Raw genomic sequence first — 15257 nt, 5'->3', positions numbered from 1 at the left:
TGGCCCTACCGTGAGGGATGGAGTTTCAAAAATGGGGTCACATGGGGAGGGGTCCACTGTTCTGGAATCTTGTGGGGTTTGTAAATGCACATGGCCTTCAATTCCAGCCAAATACTCTCTCCATAAGCCCAATGGTGCTGTTTCTCTTCTGAGCCCTGTAGTGTGCCCGCAGAGCACTTTATATCCACATATGGGGTATTTCCTTACTCAGAAGAAATGGGGTAACAAATTTTGGGGGGCTTTTTTCCAATGACCACTTGTGAAAATGAAAAATTTGGGGTAAGACCAGCCTTTTATTGAAAAAAACTAAATTTAAAATTTTCACTTCCAACTGTAACTGTGGGGTGTTAAGGCTCAGTATACCCATGTTACATTCAGTGCGAGGTGTAGTTTCCAAAATGTCACATGTCGGTGTTTTTTTTATTGCGTTTATGTCAGAACCGCTGTATCAGCCAACCCTGTGCAATCACCAATTTAGGCCTCAAATGTACATGGTGTGCTCTCACTCCTGAGCATGTTAGTGTAAAAAATAATTTTTTTGTACACAAAAATGCCGATGTAGACCCCAACTTTACCTTTTCAAAAGGTGTAAAAGGAGAAGAAAAAAAATTGTAACACAAATTCTCCCGAGTATGGAAACACCCAATATGTGGCCCTAAACTGTTGCCTTGAAATACGACAGGGCAGTATTTCCCAAACAGGGTGCCTCCAGCTGTTGCAAAACTCCCAGCATGCCTGGACAGTCAATGACTGTCTGGCAATACTGGGAGTTGTTCTTTTGAAACAGCTGGAGGCTCCATTTTGGAAACTGTGTCATACCAGACGTTCTACATTTTTATCGGTGGTGGTGGTGGTGGTGGTGGGGGGGGGGGTAACTGTGCAACGGTGTGTGTATATGTAGTGTTTTACTCTTTATTTTGTATAGGTGTAGTGTAGTGTTTTAGGGTACATTCACAGGGGCAGGCGTTCACAGTTTCCCGCTGGGAGTTTGAGCTGCAGCGGAAAATTTGCAAAAGCTCAATGTTGCAGCGAGAAACCAGCTGTAAACACCCACCCGTGTGAATGTACCCTGTGCATTCACATGGGGGGGGGGGAACCTCCAGCTGTTGCAAAACTACAGCTCCAAGCATGCACTGACAGACTGTGCATGCTGGGAGTTGTAGTTATGCAACAGCTGGAGGCACACTATTTGGGAAACACTGAGTAAGGTAACATACTAACACAGTGTTTCCGCACTAGTGTACCTCCAGCTGTTGCAAAACTACAACTCTCAGCATGTATGCTGGAAGTTGTGGTTTTGCAACAGCTGAAGGCACACTGGTTGCGAATCCCTATGTTAGGCAACAAACCATAACCCAGTGTTTCTCAACCAGTGTGCCTTCAACTGTTGCAAAACTAAAACTTTTAGCATGCACTAACAGCCAAAAGGCATGGTGGGAGTTGTAATTATGCAACAGCTAAAAGGACAACTACAACTCCCAGCATGACCATTGGCTGTCTGTGCATGCTGGGAGTTGTAGTTATGCAACAGCTGGATGCACACTTTTACATAGAACAAATGTGCCTCCAGCTGTAGCATAACTACAACTTCCAGCATGCACAGACAGCCAAAGGGCATGGTGGGAGTTGTACTGTTGTGTCTCCTGCTGTTGCCTTTGGCTGTGCATGCTGGGAGTTGCTGCTAAGCAACAGCAGGAGGCACAGCACTCACCTCCTTCTGCTGCACTGTGCCGCTGCTCTGCCGGGCCCCTCGCTGCCGGTGTCCACTCCCGGCACCCGCTCTCACCCTTCGGTCTAGGAGCGGATAACATTAGTGACACTGCCCAGCAGTAGTCCTGATCCGAGGAATCAAGACGATCATGAGGTGGCACCAGTTCCACCTCACTCCTGCTGGTAATGGGTGTCTCGGACAGCACCAATCACCCTTTTTTTCCTGGTCACCGGAGACCCGATCGCAGCAGATTGCCTGGTCTCAGGACCCCCCTCCAGGCGTTGGCACATGATGCCTGCTGAATGATTTCAGCAGGCATCCCGTTCCGTTCACCACCTGCGACAGGTACGCCCTGGGTCCTTAAGTCCCAGGATGCAAGTGCACCCTCGGTCCTTAAGTCCCCTGTGTCCTGGGGGGTTAAACAAGCTGTTAGTTACCATGGATTACCTCACGTGTCTGTAACTTTGACATTGACTCAACCTCAAAACCCCTTTAGACCTACTAGAATAAATTCCAAGTTTTTAGGGTTATTGAATTCCAGGTTTGGTTAGAGCATATTTGCTGTGAAACAAACTTTTTGGATATGTTTGACAAACCTGCCAAACCAAACTTTTGAAAAGTTTCCTCCTCTCTGTTCAAAAGTGTACCAAGACTGGTTGAACCACAGAGGACCAAACAGCAGCAGGCCACATGTGGTTGATTCAAGAGGTGAGTGTCACTTTTAGATTTCAGCAACTACATACCACAATGGACCAACTGACCTAGCAATTCAAAAGTTTGAAAATAAGACAAGTTTTCAAAGTATCTATGCAGCTTACCTTGGTTCAGTAACCAAAGACAAACAAGCATGCCACTGGCAAACACTTAGCATGGGACAAGGAAATACCTCAATGGACCACATGGCTAAAGGTTGTCTGGATAATTCTGCTGAATCATATGACTTATACACCAGGATGAATTATCCTAAGGGTACACCATGGATAGTCAACAGGCCAGTAATTGCAGTCTTATGGTATGGGGAGCGTTTCACTAGTACGATTGGTAATCATACCACAATGGTTGAATGGTAAAAGTGATCAGTCACCGGTAGTGGTGTCAGAACCAGGACCCTAACTAATCAAAATGAATGTGGGGAAAAAATTTGAAAAGTTTTTTTTCCCCCCACGTGATATAAACACTGTGTACCTCATAACGAAAGTTCCAATGAGTTGAACTCTGGTAAAAATAAATTTTTAACACATGATCAAAATTGGTGAGATATGCTATATATATATATATATATTATATATATATATATATATATATATATATATATATATATTGTGACGATCCGTCTTGGGGATTAGCTCTGGGATCGTCCTTGACCACGCCACAGGATGCGTTTCTTCTCAATAAACCAGCAAACAAACGCTTATAATGCAAATCTGGCACCTTGCCAGTTTTATTAGACAGGTTGCAGGGTAAGAAATAAACAAAAAGCAGGAACAAAACAAAATCCTAGACCGTCTGGTCACTGCCTAAACAGACCAGCTTGTCCTGACTAACAACCGCTGAGCTTCCCTCAGCCGGTTAAACATATGTCCCCTGCAACCTTCTACTCACAATGTCACTCTCTTTGAGCCACTCAGCTCGGGCTGTGTACTTCTCAGCAGCCTCTGTCTCTTCCCTACAGCCCACATGCTGTCTCCTAGGAAGAGCCTAGATTAGACTGAGTCTCCATCTCATATACACTTCCCTTCCTTCCTGCCTCATTACTTAAGAAGCAGGTGAGAGCTTCTGCAGGGTGAGCCAAGGAAATACACCCTTTCCTTGCCACACTGCCACATATCCCCCCCCCCTTTGCTCAGACCACCGGGAAGGAGCACATGTATTTGAAAGGCAGAAACCATCTGCCTTTCCTTTCTCTTGGACAACTTTTGTCCCACAGTCTCTGAAGTCCTTGACTTTTTTCTTCCGGACTTTTACCAGCCACCAATTGCAAGTCTCTCGGTCACACCTCTCCAGTACCAGGTTCTTCACCCTGGTGTGGGCAGGGTTCTTGAAATTAAGGAGTGAGAGGACCGATGCTTCTAACCTTTGTCTTCTTCTTGCTTGCCGGACCTCTGCCTCTGCTTTAGAGAATCTTTCAGCCTCAGTGGCTTCACCAAGCCGTCTCTGTACCGTCAGAGGACCTCTGACACGGGTCCATCTCAGTTTCAACTTTAGAGGACTTCCCACCTGTTTTCACCTCAGTCTTGTCTTCAGTGGATTTCTCACATGGTTTCACCTCATCCCATCCAGCTTTCTCTTCTGGGGCACCAGCTTCCTCAGGTTTGGCTTCAGAGTCTTTGGCTCCTTCAGATTCTTGTGTAGAATCAGCTTCTACTACTGCAGCTTCTTCAGGCTTACTCTTCTCTTCACCTTTAGCTTCAGTTGTGCCATTCTCTTTACTCACAGCTTTTGAGGTTGACTCTGGTTTAGCTTCTGCTTCAGAGGATTTCTCTGCCTCAGCATTACCTTCAGAATTTTTGGTCTGCTCAGGTTCAGAGGATTTCCCACCTCTCTTCTCCTTAGTCTTCACTTCAGAGGATTTCCCACCAGGTTTCAGCTCAGTCCTAGCTTCAGGGGACTTCTTACAGGACTTCACCTAAATCTTAGCTTTAGAGGACTTTTTTGGCATTCAGAGAAAGCATCCCTGTATCCTGTAACTTCGGCCCCAGAAGCCTTTCTTGAGCCAATTCCGCCATATCTTGCTCTCTGCTCTCTTTTAGGACTTCCTGGTCCTCTTCCTTTTTCTCACATTTTCGCAGCTTACACTGGAGCTTAGCGGACTTAATCCTCTCACTGTCAAGCAACTCTGTCAAGTCCCTGACAGTATCTTTCGAAGACAGCAATTGTTTCCTTAATTGTTCATTGTCCGCCAGCACAGCCACCTGCTCGTAGAGTTGCGCTCCCAGCAAAACCAAGGCAGCTACGTGGGACCTTCTGCGCGTTTCGTTCTGTGCTTCCAGGCTCTCTTTTAAGATCTTCATGTCATCTTCCAGCTTTATATATCTCAGCTGCTCACTCTTGAGTTGTTCGGAGATCATCTTCTCACTGTCCAGCAACTGTTTCTTGGACTTCACTAACTCATTGATAGATTTTCCACTCTCACCAATCTGTTGAGATAGATCTGAGATCTCCTGTTGCAAGTTCTTGTTTTCATGTTGCAGAGTCTCAACTTGTTCCAGGGCCTCCTCATACTGCTCACGGAGCAAGATATTGTCATGACGAGCAGATTGAAGAGCATGTGCAAGGGCATTCTTCACCTTGGCTTCCTCCTCAAGTTGTCTCTTAGCTTTAGAGACACTCTCCAGATTGCTGGCAAGAGCTTCAGCTTCCATCTTCATTTCATTCTTCTCTTTTTCTATTTTTTCCATGGCTACCAGGCTAGCCTTGTGATCACTCTGCAGAGCCTGATATGCACCATGTAGAAGACTCACTTCTTCTTCCTGGAATGACATCTGCTTGGCCAGACTCTGCACTTCACTCTCCTTGCTGGTCACAAGACCCTGGGAGCGGGACAGTTCATCCTGCAGAGCCACAAACTCACTTCTGTGATGCTCCATGACTTTTTCCAGCTGAAGCCTCACTTCTTGCTCTTTTTTCAAGTCAGCAAGTGATTTGTCCTTCTCCTCTGTCAAGTGATGTACCTCTTTTTCTTTCTCCAACAACTTCACAGAAACCATCTGCAGGGTTTCTTCCAGATTCTGGATCTGCTCCAGTTTTTTCCCAAGGCCAGCTCGTCTTTTCCGAGACCTTTTACTGACAGCGGTCTCCTCACTCTCGCTGTTAGACCTTGAGACATCTTCTGGTCCTCTGTCAGACACTCGACCCAGCTCTTCTCCATCTCTAGATGAAGTCTCCCCCTTTTCCGGGGTTGCGGCCACTTGTGCCTCATTATTATCATCCACAACAGGTGCCACTGACACCTGGCACTCTTCCTCGCCCACCACGTTGGCAACTCTGGAGACTCTCGCTAAACACTCCCGTCGGACCGGCAATCCCTAGGCGGTAAGTTTGTTGCCCCTAGCCACAACTTCAATGGCTCTTGGCACCAGCGAGTCAAGGAGATTCCAGATCAGTTCCTCTGAACTGTCTCTCGGCTTCTTGGCAGACTTTTCTTTTGTCTTGTCACAGGCTCCTTCACTTAGGACTCTGTCTGTGACCGTAAGTGCAGCCCCCAGCTCCACTGGTACTCTTTTCTGGAGTTTTGGTTTTTCCACAGCCATCTCTGGAGCTTCTATTCCAGTCACCACTTTAACTTGACTCGCAGACTGTTCTTCAGCTCCCCTAGTGGTCTGGCACACTCCCACCTGACATATACCTAGGGTCTGCTGACACTCCCTGTCCTCAGCTGAGTTACTGTCCCCTGCTATGTGGTGAAAACCAAGTGTCGTGAGCCTATCAGGTGTTCCTGCTCTAGTTACCTGACTATCTTCCCACAACTGCTGAAAAAACGGAAAATCCTTCCCCAGCACTACTTCATGCTCTAAGGTGGGCTCTATTGCAACCTTGTGACTTATGGTACCATAGGGAGTAGAAATACACACATTAACTGTTTTATAACCCCAAATACCGGATTGTATAGACATTACAGCAGGATCTGGCTTTCTGCCGCTGGTCTTTACCAGACTTATTACACATTTTGGATCTAACAAAACAGTCATCTTTTTACTTTCTATTTCCAGCTTACACAGGTTTTCTTTTGTCCTGCGAGAGGTGGGAATAGAACTCTTTACATCAGAACACATTAACATAAGTGTTTCAAGAAAAGCATTATCAGCCTGCGTGGGTTCACAATATACAGCACCATTCACACAGTCCAGTAGAGACACCCCAGTCCTCACTACTTCCGGAACCTTTGTGTGCGAACTCTCAGGTGCACTCTCAGCATCCCACAGCTGCCAGAAATACGGAAAGTCTCTGCCCAGTACAATTTCCACTGTAAGTTCCGCACATACCTCCATCATATGGCTTACTGTCCCAAAACATGTATCAAAGGTAATTTGAACAGTCTTACCGGGCTCCGGGCGGGACTTCACAAATGGAATTATTTCTGGCATAATCCGAGATACAGTCTGGCAACAATCCAAGTCCACCCAAAGTGGGATTCCGCCCACCGACAACTCACGGGACCTCGGCTTCGTCTTGGCGACCACAGCTTGTGGCCCACGTCGGTTGCTCCCAGCAACGGCCTTTCGAGGTTGTCCCATTTTCTTGAAAAAAATTCTCGATCCGTTGCCCCTAGCAACGCTCCTCCACAGACACCAAACTGTGCTTGAACTCCTCTGCTGGGCTCCTCCGACTTGCAATCTTGCAAAGGGTTGCTCCTAGCAACGGCTCCTCTCCAACTCGCTTGTTGGTTGCCCTTGGCAACAGGTTGCCCTTAGCAACGGCGTGCCCGCATCCTCCACCAAAATGTGACCATCCGTCTTGGGGATTAGCTCTGGGATCGTCCTTGACCACGCCACAGGATGCGTTTCTTCTCAATAAACCAGCAAACAAACGCTTATAATGCAAATCTGGCACCTTGCCAGTTTTATTAGACAGGTTGCAGGGTAAGAAATAAACAAAAAGCAGGAACAAAACAAAATCCTAGACCGTCTGGTCACTGCCTAAACAGACCAGCTTGTCCTGACTAACAACCGCTGAGCTTCCCTCAGCCGGTTAAACATATGTCCCCTGCAACCTTCTACTCACAATGTCACTCTCTTTGAGCCACTCAGCTCGGGCTGTGTACTCCTCAGCAGCCTCTGTCTCTTCCCTACAGCCCACATGCTGTCTCCTAGGAAGAGCCTAGATTAGACTGAGTCTCCATCTCATATACACTTCCCTTCCTTCCTGCCTCATTACTTAAGAAGCAGGTGAGAGCTTCTGCAGGGTGAGCCAAGGAAATACACCCTTTCCTTGCCACACTGCCACAATATATATATATATAGCATAAAACCATAAATACACAGTAAACCTTTTTCCTGTTAGGTTCTCTGTCTTTTGGGAAAAATTATTAGGTAAAGGTTTAAACAAATGTCAAAAATAAGTCACCTAACTGAAACATAACCAGATTAAAGTAAAATTCTGCTTTGCTGCAAAGTGCCAGGCATCAAGCTGTCAAGACTTATACAATACGGCTGAATAGAACTCTTGTAGGTGTGACAGTATGTGTTTAGCAATGTCACATGTAGTTTCTTAGTAAAACTCATCTTTTTCCTTTCAAGGAATTCATTACAGTTTTCTAGAAAAATGTGGAGGGAATAATTAGTACTGTCACTGGTTATAAAGGATTGTGCAAGACGGGATTTACTGGATGAAATTGTGGATACAATAGGACCAGGGGCGGACATCCGCCTGTGCAGCCGGTCAGCTGCACAGGGACCCAGCAAGTGAGGGGGCCTGCCGTGGCGCATAATAGTGCAGTGGGCCGACCTGGGCCTGACGAGGGACGTTGCGCAAGTGACGTCCCTCCGCAGACCTGCGCAGGAGGAAGTCAGAGAAGAGAAGTGTGTGTGTCTGTCTGTGTGTGTGTGTCTGTGTGTTGGAGGGGGCTATGCTACCTAATGTGGGGAATATATGCTACCTAATGTGGGGAATCTGTGCTACCTTATGTGGGCAAACTGCTACCTAATGTGGTAATCTATGCTACCTAATGTGGGGAAACTTCTACCTAATGTGGGGAATATATGCTACTTAATGTGGGGAAACTATGCTACCTAATGTGGGGAAACTATGCTACCTACTGTGGGGAAACTATGCTACCTAATGTGGGGGAAACTATGCTACCTAATGTGTGGAAACTGCTACCTAATGTGGGTAAACTATGCTACCTAATGTGGGGAAACTATGCTACCTAATGTGAGGAAACTATGTTACCTAACATGGGAAATTTATGCTACTTAATGTGGTGAAACTGCTACCTAATATTGGGAATTAATGCTACCTAATGTAGGGAAACTATGCTACCTAATATGGGGAAACTATGCTACCTAATGTGGGGAAACTATGCTACCTGATGTGGGGGAACTGCTGCCTACCTAATGTGGGGAAACTGCTACCTAATGTGGAAAAACTATGTTACCTAATATGGGGAAACTATGCTATCTAATGTGGGGAACTATGCTACCTAATGTGGGAAAACTGCTGCCTACCTAATGTGGGGAAACTACTGCCTACCTAATGTAGGGAAACTGCTGCATACCTAATGTGGGGGAACTGCTGCCTACCTAATGTGAGGAAACTGCTGCCTACCTAATGTGGGGAAACTATGCTACCTAATGTGGGGAAACTTTGCTACCAAACGTGGGGAAACTATTGCTTCCTAATGTGGGGAAACTATTGCTTCCTAATGTGGGGAAACTATTGCTTCCTAATGGGGGGGGGGCCTGAATAAGCTGCGGCATATGGGGGGCCTTAATAATTAACAACTGATATGGGTGGGAGCCCCCCTGAACAAGGGACATTTAGGGTCCACCTGAGTAAGTGACATATGAAGGGGGGTTCATGAACAATTGACTCATTGGGGGGGGGGCAGGCACATTCTTTGCACAGGGGCCCTCTGCTGTCTGTGTCCGCCCATGAATAGCATGGTTCCAGGTCATCATATACAATATAAAGGAATGCTGTTACAGGACCATATGGATAATCATCACTAAACATGATAAATGAGAACTAAGCAGTGGAGATTAGAAAAAATGCTTCTCCTAACAGCAGAGTGTGATAGTGTATCTTCACTAATTTGTGGTATCTGTATGGGTTTATTATATTGCCTTGTATATGTACTGTTGTAGAAATGTAAAATAAATAAAATATTTGTAGTGAAATTCTGTAGTGTGAATTGGCCTATAGGAATTATTCTAGTTAAGGGCTATGACTTTGACTGTTAACTCTGTTACATCTGTACCACTTATGCAGTTCACTGAATATGTATCATTGAGTTAAATGGGAGTTGCACAAATCCTTTAGTCCAAGTGGTAGGTGTAGAATGTTTTATTGTACTAGGAATTTGAGGCTCTGTGTCAGAAAACCAGGTGTCCAAATGCTATAAAGACTTCAGAATCTAAGTTATAGGTACACTTTACTGTTTGATTCAGGTTACATAATAAAAAATATGTACTGTACTAAACGTATTCTAATTACAGTATATCTCTATAATAAAGTGTGAGTATCCATAGATTACCATGTATAATATAATTTAACAACTAGCTACTACAGACTTCCAGGAGAATATTAAAACTATTATGACTTGCCCCTAAAATGCCCTATGTAAAAAATAAAGTGTGCGATTCATGTAGTTTATCAAGGCAGTTTTGCTTTCTCCATTGTGGTCAACAACACACATGAAAACCTTGCTGATATAAAATCTGTGTTTGCCCCTACTAGGATAAAGGCTGTATAAATGTGACACATAAACAGAGGTACATTTTGTGATCCTTGAGATTTAGAGAGAGCTGAATACATTTCACGTGCATAAACCTGTACAGGAGCTAAAATATTTTAGTTAACTAATATTTTTGGCTGATAGTGAAAACCAAATTTGCCTTTTACATTTTCATTAAGCAGAAAGCTCTATTAATGGAATGACCAGAGTTCAGTTTCTGGATACACATTAATATTCCATGCACAGGAAGCAATGGCTAACATTCAGAATTGCAGTAGCTAAATCGAGGTATGAACAATCAATTTGACATGCAGACATTGGCAAACAAGTACTTTTTCTGCAGAAATTAATTCCTTCCCATGTTTCTATTTGTGGACCTTTCCGTCAGTCTCTTCTTCCTTAACAGTGTATTTGTATATCGTCTGTATAGTGGAACTCCGATTTGATTAGCATGAGGGAATACATCCTGTTGTTACCTAAGAGGCTGGAGCTCCGTTGGCTGCTTGGGTCTCTGCCAGCACTGCTTTGTCACTCTCTTGCCGTTGATAATTAAGTTGACAGTCCATTTTTTCACTTGGGTTTAAAATATCAGATTGTATCATATTTCCGGTTTGATGCCACTACATTTAGCCTGCCTGCCAGGTCTGTGAATAAGCGAAGGCTGGATGGGTTTGTTAGTGGAAACCACTGCTCACAGTGCATGAAATGATGTGAGGATGACAGAGACTACCAGCATGTTTGATGTGCCCACATCTAGGGATCTAGCAAATGGTAGGAAGGGAGCATGATAAAGGACGATGAGCCTTCTGATGCTTAATACAGTCTGGAGTTCATCTTAAATCTTTTTAGTTGTGGTTAATAGTATAAAATGATGTCTTTGACTGATAATCATATTCATTGCCAAGAGCTGAACAAAGAGCACAATAAGCCAAGCACTCTAATAATTTACTTTCAAATCCAATGAAATTATAACTCTAAGCAATATGGGGCTCCTTGGATTTAGACAAAATGTGGTAAGATAGTATGTTGGATTGCCACCAACAAAGAGCCTTACTTCTTCTCAACAAATGTTCACAGCTAAAACAGCATTTCATCCCTCAAAAAAATAAATAAATAAATAAATATAAATATATATATATATATATATATATATATATATATATATATATATATATATATGAAAAGAGAAGGCCTGACTCGCTGACTCATCAACGCTGACTCATCAACAGCCTAAACCCTTGGACCTAGAAATCTGAATTTTTTTCACAGGTGTTGTTTTTAAGACGTAGACGAGGAATAAGAAAGGATTTTTCAAAAATTTTAGAAATTCAACCCTTAATGGGGGACAAAGGGGTTGAATGTTCAAATTTAAATAGAAAATTTAAGGTAGCTAGTGCTACCATAAATCTACTCTTGCACTATTAATTCCTTTATTTGCAAGTGTTACTCATCCACAACCCCTTGGGGACCGAGACCATTTTGATACTAAGGACCAGAGCATTTTTTTCAATTCTGACCACTGTCACTTTAAGCATTAATAACTCTGGGATGCTTTTACCTTTCATACTGATTCCGAGATTGTTTTTTCGTGACATATTCTACTTTAACATAGGGGTAAACTTTTGTTGTTATTTGCATCCTTTTTTGGTGAAAAATCCCCAAATTTCATGAAAATTTGGAAAATTTTGCATTTTTCTAACTTGAAGCTCTCTGCTTGTAAGGAAAATGCATATTCCAAATAAAATATGTATTGATTCACAATTAAAATATGTTTACTTTATGTTGACATAATAAATTTGACATGTTTTTACTTTTTGAAGACATTAGAGGGCTTCAAAGTATAGCAGCAATTTTAAAAATGTTCACGAAAATTTCAAAATCTGGATTTTTCAGGGACCAGTTAAGTTTGAAGTGGATTTGAGGGGCCTTTCTGTGAGAAATACCCCATAAATGACCTCATTATAGAAACTTCACCCCTCAAAGTATTCAAAATGACATTCAGATAAGTTTGTTAACCCTTTAAGGGTTTCACAAGAATAGCAGCAAAGTGGAGGAGAAAAATCTAAATCTGCATTTTTTACACTAACGTGTTCTTGTAGACCCATATTTTTTATTTTTACAAGGGGTAAAAGGAGAAAAATCCCACAAAATTTGTAACCCCATTTCTCTAGAGTAAGGAAATACCTCATATGTGGATGTAAAGTGCTTTGGGGGTGCACTAGAGGGCTCAGAAGAGAAGGAGCGACAATGGGATTTTAAAGAGCAAATTTTGCTGAAATGGTTTTTGGGGGGCATGTCGCATTTAGGAAGCCCTCATGGTGCCAAAACAGAAAAAAACACCCCACATGACATACTATTTTTGGAAGCTAAACCCCTCAAGGAACATAACAGAGGGTACAGTGAGCCTTAACACACCACAGGTGTTTGACGACTTTTCAATAAATTTGGACGTGAAAATGAAAATTTTTATTTTTTATCCCTAAAATGCTGATGTTACTCCAAATTTTTCATTTTCACATAGGGTAATAGGTGAAAATGTCCACCAAAATTTGAAACACCATTTCTCTCGAGTAAGGAAATACCTCATATGTGGATGTAAAGTGATCTGTAGGTGCACTAGAGGGCTCAGAAGGGAAGGAGCGACATTGGGCTTTTGGAAAGCGAATTTTGCTGAAATGGTTTTTGCAGGTCATGTGTCATTTAGGAAGCCCCCATGGTGCCAGAACAGCGAAAAACACCCCACATGGCACACTATTTGGAAAACTACACCCCTCAAGCAACATAACAAGGGGTACAGTGAGCCTTAACACCCCACAGGTGTTTGACGACTTTGCGTTGAAGTTGGACGTGAAAATGAAAAATGTTATTTTTTTTACTAAAATGCTAATGTTACCCCAAATTTTACATTTTCACAAAGGGTAATAGGTGAAAATGTCCCCCAAAATTTGAAACCCCATTTCTCTTGAGTAAGGAAATACCTCATATGAGGATGTAAAGTGATCTGCGGGTGCACTAGAGGGCTCAGAAGGGAAGGAGCGACATTGGGCCTTTGGAAAACTAATTTTGCTGAAATGGTTTTTGGGGGGCATGTCTCATTTAGGAAGCCCCCATGGTGCCAGAACAGTGAAAAACACCCCACATGGCATACTATTTGGAAAACTACACCCCTCAATGAACGTAACAAGGGGTGCAGTGAGCATTTACACCCCACTTGCGTTTGTGGCCCAATTTCTCCCGAGTACGGAAATACCCCATATGTGGCCCTAAACTGTTGCCTTGAAATACGACAGGGCTCTGAAGTGAGAGAGCGCCATGCACATTTGAAACCTAAATTAGGGATTTTCATATGTACCTGGATGCAAGCGTTACACTTTCCTCCAACACCAAAAATACTGTACATCAGTTTTCCCCAAACAGGGTGCCTCCAGCTGTTGCAAAACTCCCAACATGCCTGGACAGTCAATGGCAATACTGGGAGTTGTTATTTTGCAACAGCTGGAGGCTCTGTTTTGAAAAAACTGACGTACAAGACGTTTTTTATTTTAATTGGGGCGGGGGCACAGTGTAAGGGTGTAGTGTATATGTAGTGTTTTACTCTTTATTTAGGGTTAGTGTAGTGTAGTGTTTTTAGGGTACATTCACACGGGCCAGGGTTTACAGTGTGTTTCCCGCTGCAGAGGAAAATTTGCCACATCTCAAACTTGAAGAGGAAAACTTGCTGTAAACCCCCACCCGTGTGAATGTACCCTGTACATTCACTTGGATGGGGGATAAAACTACAACTCCCAGCATGCACTGACAGACAGTGCATGCTGGGAGTTGTAGTTATGCAATAGCTGGAGACACACTGGTAGGGATTGGGAAACGCTGAATTAGGTGACAGACTACCGCAGTGTTTCTGCACCACTGTCTGTTTCTCAACTCAGTGTTTCCCAACCCGCGTGCCTCCAGCTGTTGCAAAACTACAACTCCCAGCATACATGGTCTACATGCATGTACTACACCCAAAATTGCACTCTCTCTCAAAGACTATTAGGATTGGATTGCTTTGTATGTATTATACCGTATACAGACTAGTATAACCAGCAGACCATTTGTTGTGGAACAAAGACACAGAGTTGCGCTAAAAACCTATTCCTCCCTCCTCTGCTAACATTTCTCCAGCTGAGTCAGCTTGTTCAAACATATGAGGCAACACACAGCTCTCTGCCCCTCTCTGTAATACAATGCTGTAGACAGTGACTGGGAGGTTAATTGCTGCAGTAAAAATTATTTTCTGTGAAAAATGCACTGCTCTCTATCCACCAGAACGCTGATGTGACTAGGAGGTGAAACGCTGCTGGAAAAAGCTTTTCTCTGTAACACACAGCGCTTTCTGTCCTATCTCTCTGCAGTGAAAGGATGGAGTGACTAGCCGGAATATCGCTGCCGATTATGTACGGCTGTGACATCACAGGGGTGGCTGACTGCTAATCCTGCATGTGATTCAAGGTCATCCCGCCTACCCTTGTTACCGCCTTCCCAGGATTCCTATCTTAGGTGTGAATTGTTTGCTCGCACAATAGGGTTATATCTGTGATGTATGAAAATGATAGTGACACACACAGTGAGAAATATTCCAAGCAGGGTGCCTCCAAACAGCACTACTCCTAATGTTTCTTTAAAGGGGTACTCCGGTGAAAACCTTTTTTCGTTTAAATCAACTGGTGGCAGAAAGTTAAACATATTTGTAAATTACTTCTATTAAAAAATCTTAATCCTTCCTGTACTTATTAGCTGCTGAATACTACAGAGGAAATGCCCAGGGGGTCATTAGACCCCCCCATGTCGGCGATCGGCGCAAATCGCAAGTGAATTCACACTTGCGATTTGCGCCGATTCCGGGTCATTACGGGTCTATGGTGACCCGGTGACCCGGAATAGAAGGGGGATCGCGGGTGTCTAAGACACCCACGATCCCCCTGTAGCGATAGGAGTGAGGTGGCACGGGTGCCACCCCTCCTATCCCTGCTATTGGTGGTCTAGACGCGACCACCAATAGCAGATCAGGGGCGGAGGGGTTTACTTTCGTTTTCCCCGTCCTGTCCTCCCACAATAGGTGGGGTAGAACGGGGAAAACGAAGAGGAGCAGCGCCGGAGTCCACTTACCCCTCC

This window comes from Hyla sarda, chromosome 3, assembly GCF_029499605.1.
Source record: "Hyla sarda isolate aHylSar1 chromosome 3, aHylSar1.hap1, whole genome shotgun sequence".
Lineage (NCBI taxonomy): Eukaryota > Metazoa > Chordata > Amphibia > Anura > Hylidae > Hyla > Hyla sarda.
The sequence above is the reverse complement of the archived record's forward strand: the minus strand, read 5'-3'. Positions refer to the sequence as shown.